This window comes from Amphibalanus amphitrite, unplaced genomic scaffold (assembly GCF_019059575.1).
Source record: "Amphibalanus amphitrite isolate SeventyFive unplaced genomic scaffold, NRLGWU_Aamphi_draft 000009F_arrow, whole genome shotgun sequence".
NCBI classification, from domain to species: Eukaryota; Metazoa; Arthropoda; class Thecostraca; order Balanomorpha; family Balanidae; genus Amphibalanus; species Amphibalanus amphitrite.
In genome coordinates, this window is record NW_024881505.1 from 470,112 (window position 1) to 477,822 (window position 7,711).

Consider the following 7,711-nt stretch of genomic DNA (forward strand, 5'->3'; position numbering starts at 1 on the left):
CTGGCTGCCGACGGCGACAACACAGCGGCAGCGGCCACAGACCTCAGTCGGTCGCCGCCCGCGCCGGGACAGTCGATACCGCCAGCAGAACCGGCACCGGCACGGCCAGTCCGCACTGTTATAACGTGCGCCGTTCCCGGAACACCCGGCGCTGTTTGTTTGGAGTTTGTCGAACGTGGTATGGCCAATGACGCATAAAGACCTGTAATTTTACAGTCACCTAGACTGCCAGTGATGACTAGGGCTTGTGGCCTGCCATTGACAGGCACTGAAATCACCGAGACAAATATATGAAAGCTCGATAAATTAAAGACTTTGTGGCAAGTGCTTATAATTTTCCAAGTGACATGGTACCTACCATACTCTTTAATTAAATGAAAGAAGGAAAGCGTTGTAGTTTGCTTTTAATTTGGACAAGCTTTTAAGTCCTTATCATGGCAAGCTGAGAATGGCAAATATGATTGAACTCACTGTCTGTGCGCTAAGCCACTTCGGACACTAATGAAGATTGAACTGGCTAGTAAATGTCATAAGCTGGAGAGTCAATAAAGCTAATCTTGTGGAATTATGCAGATTGGGAAACCACTTATTACGTCTTTCCATGGCCAGTAATAACGGCATTATCCTACCAGTAAAACGCCTTTTGGGCGAAGAACGAGCGAGCGAGATAGTGAGCCCTGCACGTGCGGAAGGGCGAGAGGGTACTTCCAACGGACTTGCGAAAGCACCCTTCTAACCGGTCGATAGCCGTGTGCCAAATTTGAACGCAATCGGCCCAGCCGTTCCTGAGATCTGGAAGCGGCATTCTGCACGTGCGCACGTGCAAACGGGTCCAAACTGACTTGCACGGCACCCTACTAACTGGTCCCCAACCGTGTACCAAATTTGAGCGCAATCGGCCCAGCCGTTCTCGAGATCTGGAAGCGCCCCCTGCACGTGCGCACGTGCAGTAGCACCTTAACCGCAACACATGGGAATGCATTGCCTGGTGGGTGCCTACCTGTATGCCAAGTTTCAGCGAAATCGCCCCAGTAATTACCGAGTTATTAAAATGGGAACAAATTTGACACCTCTTATAGTTGTATTTTGCACGTGCACTGGGGGTGACCCACATGCATCGAGAGTATTTTATTTTTGGTAGAAGGGATGCTGCTACCCTACAAAAATTACCGCAAGTCGTACCGGGACGGCTGGGACCACTTCTGCGCCTGCCATCTATCGGGCAGTGTTTGAAACTACAGCGGGCGCCGGCCGGTCGCGCCGCGCGGCGCCGTTACCGGGCCATGGAGGCGAATGAAGTGGTGTAAAACCAGACGAATTTTACGCTTGTAAAGCAAAAAACGAAAAATGTACACTCACCACAGTGTTCAGCAAAGTACTGGGAACAATATGGATATAATTTAAAGCTAGTACGATGCGAACTGTTGGTTCCCTAGAGCAGTATTTACATACTTGTAGGAGATAGGACTTTAGGGTGAATAGGTCAAAAACGCCCTCCTTAAGCGCGAAACTTTCTGACACTCAACCCAACACAGATTACTTAAACATTTGGGCACCATCATGTAGCTCATTCTTTTTACTACGTTTTGAGACCAAGAAAAGACACCTGCGTGAGGTATTTAACCCCCCAAAAAGGTTTTCGCATACCCTTGCAAAAGGGCGTTTTGCCCCATACCCTGGGTAATACGCCCACACCCATGTGCAAAGCGCCCCCACCCCATCTATCAATAGAAAATGATGAACATGGCAGAACTTGACGTCATTCTGACGTCATTTGTGGTCAACCTATCATAGCCTTTGGAATAAAATTTTGTTGCAATGTGTAAAATGGATGCCCAGAGGAGTCCTGAAAGTTTGGTGACGATATCTGCAGTTGTTTAGGATATCAGCAAAAAAGGACAGGGAGAGGCCTTTTCGGCCCCGACCTACAGGGCGCTACCCTGCACTCTCACCACCGTGCAAAACGCCCCCCTTTCACAAAACTGGGGGCGTCTTGCCCCATGCATCGAGTAGGCGTCTTGCCCCATCCACTCCATTTCCGGTCAACAAAATATTGACAAAAAACGCGCCACTAACGCCGCAGCATAATATATTCAACAGAATGACAATAAAACGCAGTTTTGAGTGATGTGCACAATAGCAAGTTTTGTGATATAAAGAGGGCATCAAAATATTAGGAATCTTCTGTAAAAACAACAAAAACAACACCCAAAACCAACATCAGCACCTACCCACGCTGCTCCTCAAGACTCTGAACCGGAAATAGAGACCTACGTAAACAAGCAGCTGACTGTTCTGAAAGACAGGATAAAACACCTATCCGTCGATAAGAAATACGATTTTTTTAGGGGAGGCGTTTAACCCAGGGGTGCGTTTTCCCCATAGTTACCCTAACATTACGGGAGCTTCTAAACTGCGCTCGCAAAGTACTTGATTGTAAATATTTTCATTTAGAGGCAAAAATCCAAAAATGTACAGTCAGAGCGTTGTTCCCAATGCTTCTAGGTACACAATGAGCATAAAGTTAGCTCGAAATGTCATCACACATTGGTTCCCAGTCCAGTTTAAAACGACACTTTGTGCCGCAGAGCCTATCTCTTCCAATGGATGGCGGCTGGGTGGCGGTTGTAGTGGTGGACAAGACAATGCTTGAGTGAAATGAAATCATTTGCTTTCAAAGAAGAATTTTGAAGAACTTGTAATAATTGACAAATTATCGTTAATTACAGTGTATAATTTCAAGTTCATGGCAAATGAAAATATTTTAAACAATGCTAGTGAACCCCAGTACCGCCGCGCGAGAAAGCAAGTACTCGACGCACGGTCTGCCCGCCACTTCTGAAAATGGTCCGCGGCCGGCCGGCCGCGACCCGACACGTCAATCGCCCAAGCGGCTGCTGAGATATGAGCCTATCAAAATCACTACTTTTGCAAAACAGCTTGAACACCCTTGACCTTTCACGTGGCACGTGCCACGACGGTCACTGAGATGTATCAAAAGTAGTCAATTACGGGGACACGGGGTAGAAGGGATGGGGCTACCCAGCAAAAAAGACCGCAGGCCAATCGGTCCAGCGGTTGCTGAGATATAAGCCTCTCAAAAGCGTTACAGGCCGCGGGCCGGGCCGGGCCGCTCATACTGAGATTTTTCCGTTATATTGAAAAGACTTCGCTTCGCTCGCTGCGCTCGCTCGCTCGTAATAAAGAAGACTGCCTACTGTACTACTTTTACAACATCGGAACAAAGCAAGTTCTTAGGCGTAACAGTCTGTACTCAAAGCGTATTTTTTTTTTTTTTTTTACAAAGCAGCCTACCATTCCAGGCAAACAATTGCCCAGCCCATGTATAGTGAAACATTCTCTAGTCTACTGTACTTACAACTTCGTTGAAAGACTGCTGACTTGATTATCTCGGATGTCTAAGCTGTTAGTGTAAGAAAGGAGCGAGGTAACCGGCTTTACCATATGGTGGAGTATGTCTTTAGTATTGGCACGAGCGTTCGGAAATATATATTACTGACCGGGCCGACGAAATTATTTGGAAACGAGGTTTGCAAAATTGACGTAGGCCCAAGTGCGAAGCACAAGGGCCGGAGTCAAATTTTGCAAGCCGAGTTTCCAAATAATTTCGTACGGCTGAGGTCAGTAAGATTTTTCCTACATGCCGCATAGCTAAGTTAGTTTCGACAGGTTTTGGTGACACTTTTATACAATTGTTTTGTCCATATTTTCCTAACAGTGATTGCGCTACTGCTGTGGATAAAGCCTTAAAGGAAATTTATAGAAGAAAATGCATCAAAATACCTTACTTCAAAAAGAATCACGTCTGAAAATATCAACTCAGAATGGCACAACAATTAGATATCCAAGGAACATAATGCTTGAATGATTTGTCACGACATAAGAACAAGAAGAAGGTATAATATTCCAGTAGTGATTAAACGTGAATTTTCCCAGTGCTCTTGCAAGAATCTTTGCTTCATTTATGTAATCGTACTTTGTTGATATGCCCTATGGCTAAACGTTCGTTAAATACATTATATTTTCCATATTTTACATGTTTGTTTCGAGGAAAGGACTACAACTGCCAAATAAAAACGCATTAACTTAGGCCCAAGGTATCAGTGGACATATCAAACGAAGATAAGACAACAAGCGATAACGGATTTCGATTAATAGGCGCATATCTTACCATAATTTCGGCTTTGTAACCAATACAGAATATTTCAAAACCCTTGATAAGCAGAGCAGATATTTACCAAAAAATGTTAGTTTGCTAATTTTACGCGGCAAATATCATGCAATAAAGATGTCAATTATACATTCCCTGTCAATTATACCTCTGGACTAATGCGATAAACTGTAGTTTAGAGGTCATTGCCCTGGGCAGTAGACTCGGGCAGTAAACTTTTGTTTCCTGCCCGGCCTATCAAATAACATGGCATTTTGACACCGACAGTTTCTTGGTCATAGTTTTACTGCCCGGCTCGTGCTGTGCTTAAGACATACCCCGGCATGTAGGAAATGTTGGTATATGCTTTCGGCCCGCTCAGACTGTAATGCTTTAGGTATCTGGGAAACGGTTTTGGCCCGTGGTCACTTTTCATATACCAGCAGATTGTTTTGAGTTCATTGACCCGCCTTTCAACATTGCTTACAAAGCTCATTTCTAGCTATGCTTCTTTTATCTTTGCGTTGGCCGGAAGCCGGAATAGCTTTGGTGGGCCATGTGGCGATTTATATCCGTACGAAACGCAAATAAACGCAAATAATCAAATTTTTATTCAGGTAGTGTCATTTTGGACTGGTCGACAGGGCAGTGTTGAGTGATGACAGCCCTGAGTGTTCTCGTACCGTGCTTCTTATCTTTATGTTGCTGTTCACGATTCAACAGTTACTGATGTAACTGTTGAATGACACGATATATGATGAACTGGAAACTGATATTTCGAAGAAAGCATTGAACTTCCTCACGCATTGATCACTTTTTCTCAACGTTTCCCTACCTTTGATTTTTAAAAACAAAATTTAATAAAATATTCACTGTCATCATCAAAGCCAAATCCTAAGAAACTGGTGGGAAGCGTGGTTTTAAAAAGGCTTATTTTGCAACGATGTGCACCATATGGTAAAATAAATACCACACTTAGGCCGTACAACGACCTCTGTCCTCAAGAAATCATTTACCGGCCCCGCATGTGGTATTTTATAGTAGCGGGGACCAAGCGAACGAAAACACTGTCGTCACCTATGGAAAATTATTGATGGCTCTTATTTAGGAGGTAGCTCTTATTTTAGGATATCGAAGACATTCTTATCATGCAACGCCATAGGCCTTATGTTAAAATTCCTTAGTTATTGGCAGGGCCTGGGCCCTACCAGGCCTATATAAAACGCCACCCATGAACCGAAACGAACCGCAAATAGTGTGCTTTCTTATCGGGGTCCAAGGCCGTATATCTTGCCGTATATTAGGTCTGGGTCGATGCAGGGCATGTGCAGGGCATACAGAGAGGATGCGTGTGTTCGCCGCTAAACGCACGAGTAAATTTGATTTAGATACTTTTCAGGTGCAAATTGCTTTACTAGATTTAAACATTTATTTGTGTAAACGATGCAAAGTTTCATTTTTCTAAGCAACATGATATGCTTATGTAAAGCGGACATCAACCAGACAGCAGAAGTCGGTCAGGTTTTCCAGAACCAGCGCGCTGATCACAAAGAAACCAAAAAAGAAGATAAATTCCCTCAAGGGCAAGCGTGTTTCTTTACATTTAAGACGAACTTTTTATGGTTAATTTGTAGTTTGCAGAATAAGTCTGCTTAAACGTTCCGCCAAACGACTCTACGTTTAACAAACTGTTCTACAAATCCGCTAATAATTTCTTCTCTTTTCTTCTCTCGCACTTTCCCTTACCCCCCCCCCCCCCTCTCTCTCTCTCTCTCTCTCTCTCTCTCTCTCTCGCTGTGTCTTCCTCCCTCTCTTCCTGGTCAATTTTTCACAAACCGTGATATGCGGTACAGTATACTTCCAGGCGTTACTACTGCTGCCATCTATCGGGTAGTTTTGAACTATCATAGCGGCTCCTCTGCCATTGAATGCGGCGATGGCCTAAATGCCTCTTATACGATTTGATCCTGGTTTTGTGAGCACTCTTGAGTTTTATGGGCGCCATAAACGTCAGCTTGAGAACAAACCACCTACTCGGCATCACGCGAGTCGCGTGGACCGAGCACCTGGTTATCGACTCCGCTGTCAGTGACAATTCACTGATCACGCATCCTCAGCCCGACCGGGTCACGCTGCCGAGCCCCTAATGTCGCCCGAGGCCGGGGCACCGAGGTCAGCTGGGCGGGGCGCCAGTCCGCTCGATGACCTCATTACCCGCGGAATGTGGCCATGGGCGGACGTTCAATGACGGCTCGATATGCGCCCATAGGAACTGCTCCGCCGTCAAATGACAGCAAAAGTTCGCTCCAAGACTACTAGAACTACCTACCTACAACATACATATTATATATAGGCTCGCTCGAGTGACCTCCTTTTACGCGGGAAGTTTTAGACAAAAAGTAATACATATCGCGAACTTACGTAATATTTTGTTGGCTGAGTATTTCATTATTTGCTCTCTCATGAATATCAGTTTAATACTTTCAAATGGTTTAAGTAGTCGTTTTGACATGCTCAGTTTTTAGGTGAGATCGTAAGAGTTCTTTAAAAAGGGCGTTTACTTGTTTTTTTTTTCGCCTCTGACAAAAGCACCTAGTAGGGATGAGCGATATTTTCGATAAGGTCACATTCATTCCATACCCATGACTCACCCTCGTACATGAACATTTTGTCATTAACTGGCAAAGATAGCATTGCTCAGTTTTATCGTAAGTCTTCTACATGACACTCCAGAAAACCCGTCTTATCCTGAATCTTGTCCGAAGCGGGGCGGACCTGTCGCCTTTCTGCGGCCAACGGCGAGTTAGATGGTGGGTGCCAAACATCCGAAAGCTTTACGGTAGTATGGACAAGTCTTATGGTAGAAAGTAATACGCTTGTCCGGCATTTCTTTCTCATTTTAAGAAGCTTAAAACTTACTCCAAATCTGCAGACATATGCTGAACAAGCCAAGCCCTCCATGTATCAGTGAATCTATGACGCCATTAAGCCCGCACCATAACATCTGTGACGTCATCACGCCCAGTAGTGGCGTCACGGAGCCGGGGTAATCCGTGACATTGCAGCGCCACAGTCAGAGGCTATTATTAGCCTCGACGAGGGTCTGGAGCGCGCTGAGCCACCCGCCACGGCCGGGTTCATCGGTAATGTAAACAAGCATATCGTTCTTTTCCAGGGAGAGTTGCCGACAGCGACATTCGAAATGAGACCAGACCAGATCAGCATCACTTCGTTCCAGGCTAAACGTTCGTCTCATGATGTATAGGTTTCAAAAGCTTTGTGGTCTTTTGTTCATGCACCATCACTAACACTGAACGCATTAGCTGAAGAGCAGAAATAAGCATACTTCTCTGGTGCGGGCCGGAAGCAACCGGTGGATGCCAAAACATAAGCAGATGTAATCGAAGACTACCACATACAGCATTCGAAAAATAAACACTAACTTGAAGATCATGGAGGTTCACTTCCAATATAAGTCTGAGCCTGCTGTGGAGCGGACAGCTGACAAGTCGGTTTGGGAGCCGTAGCATAGGCATTTAA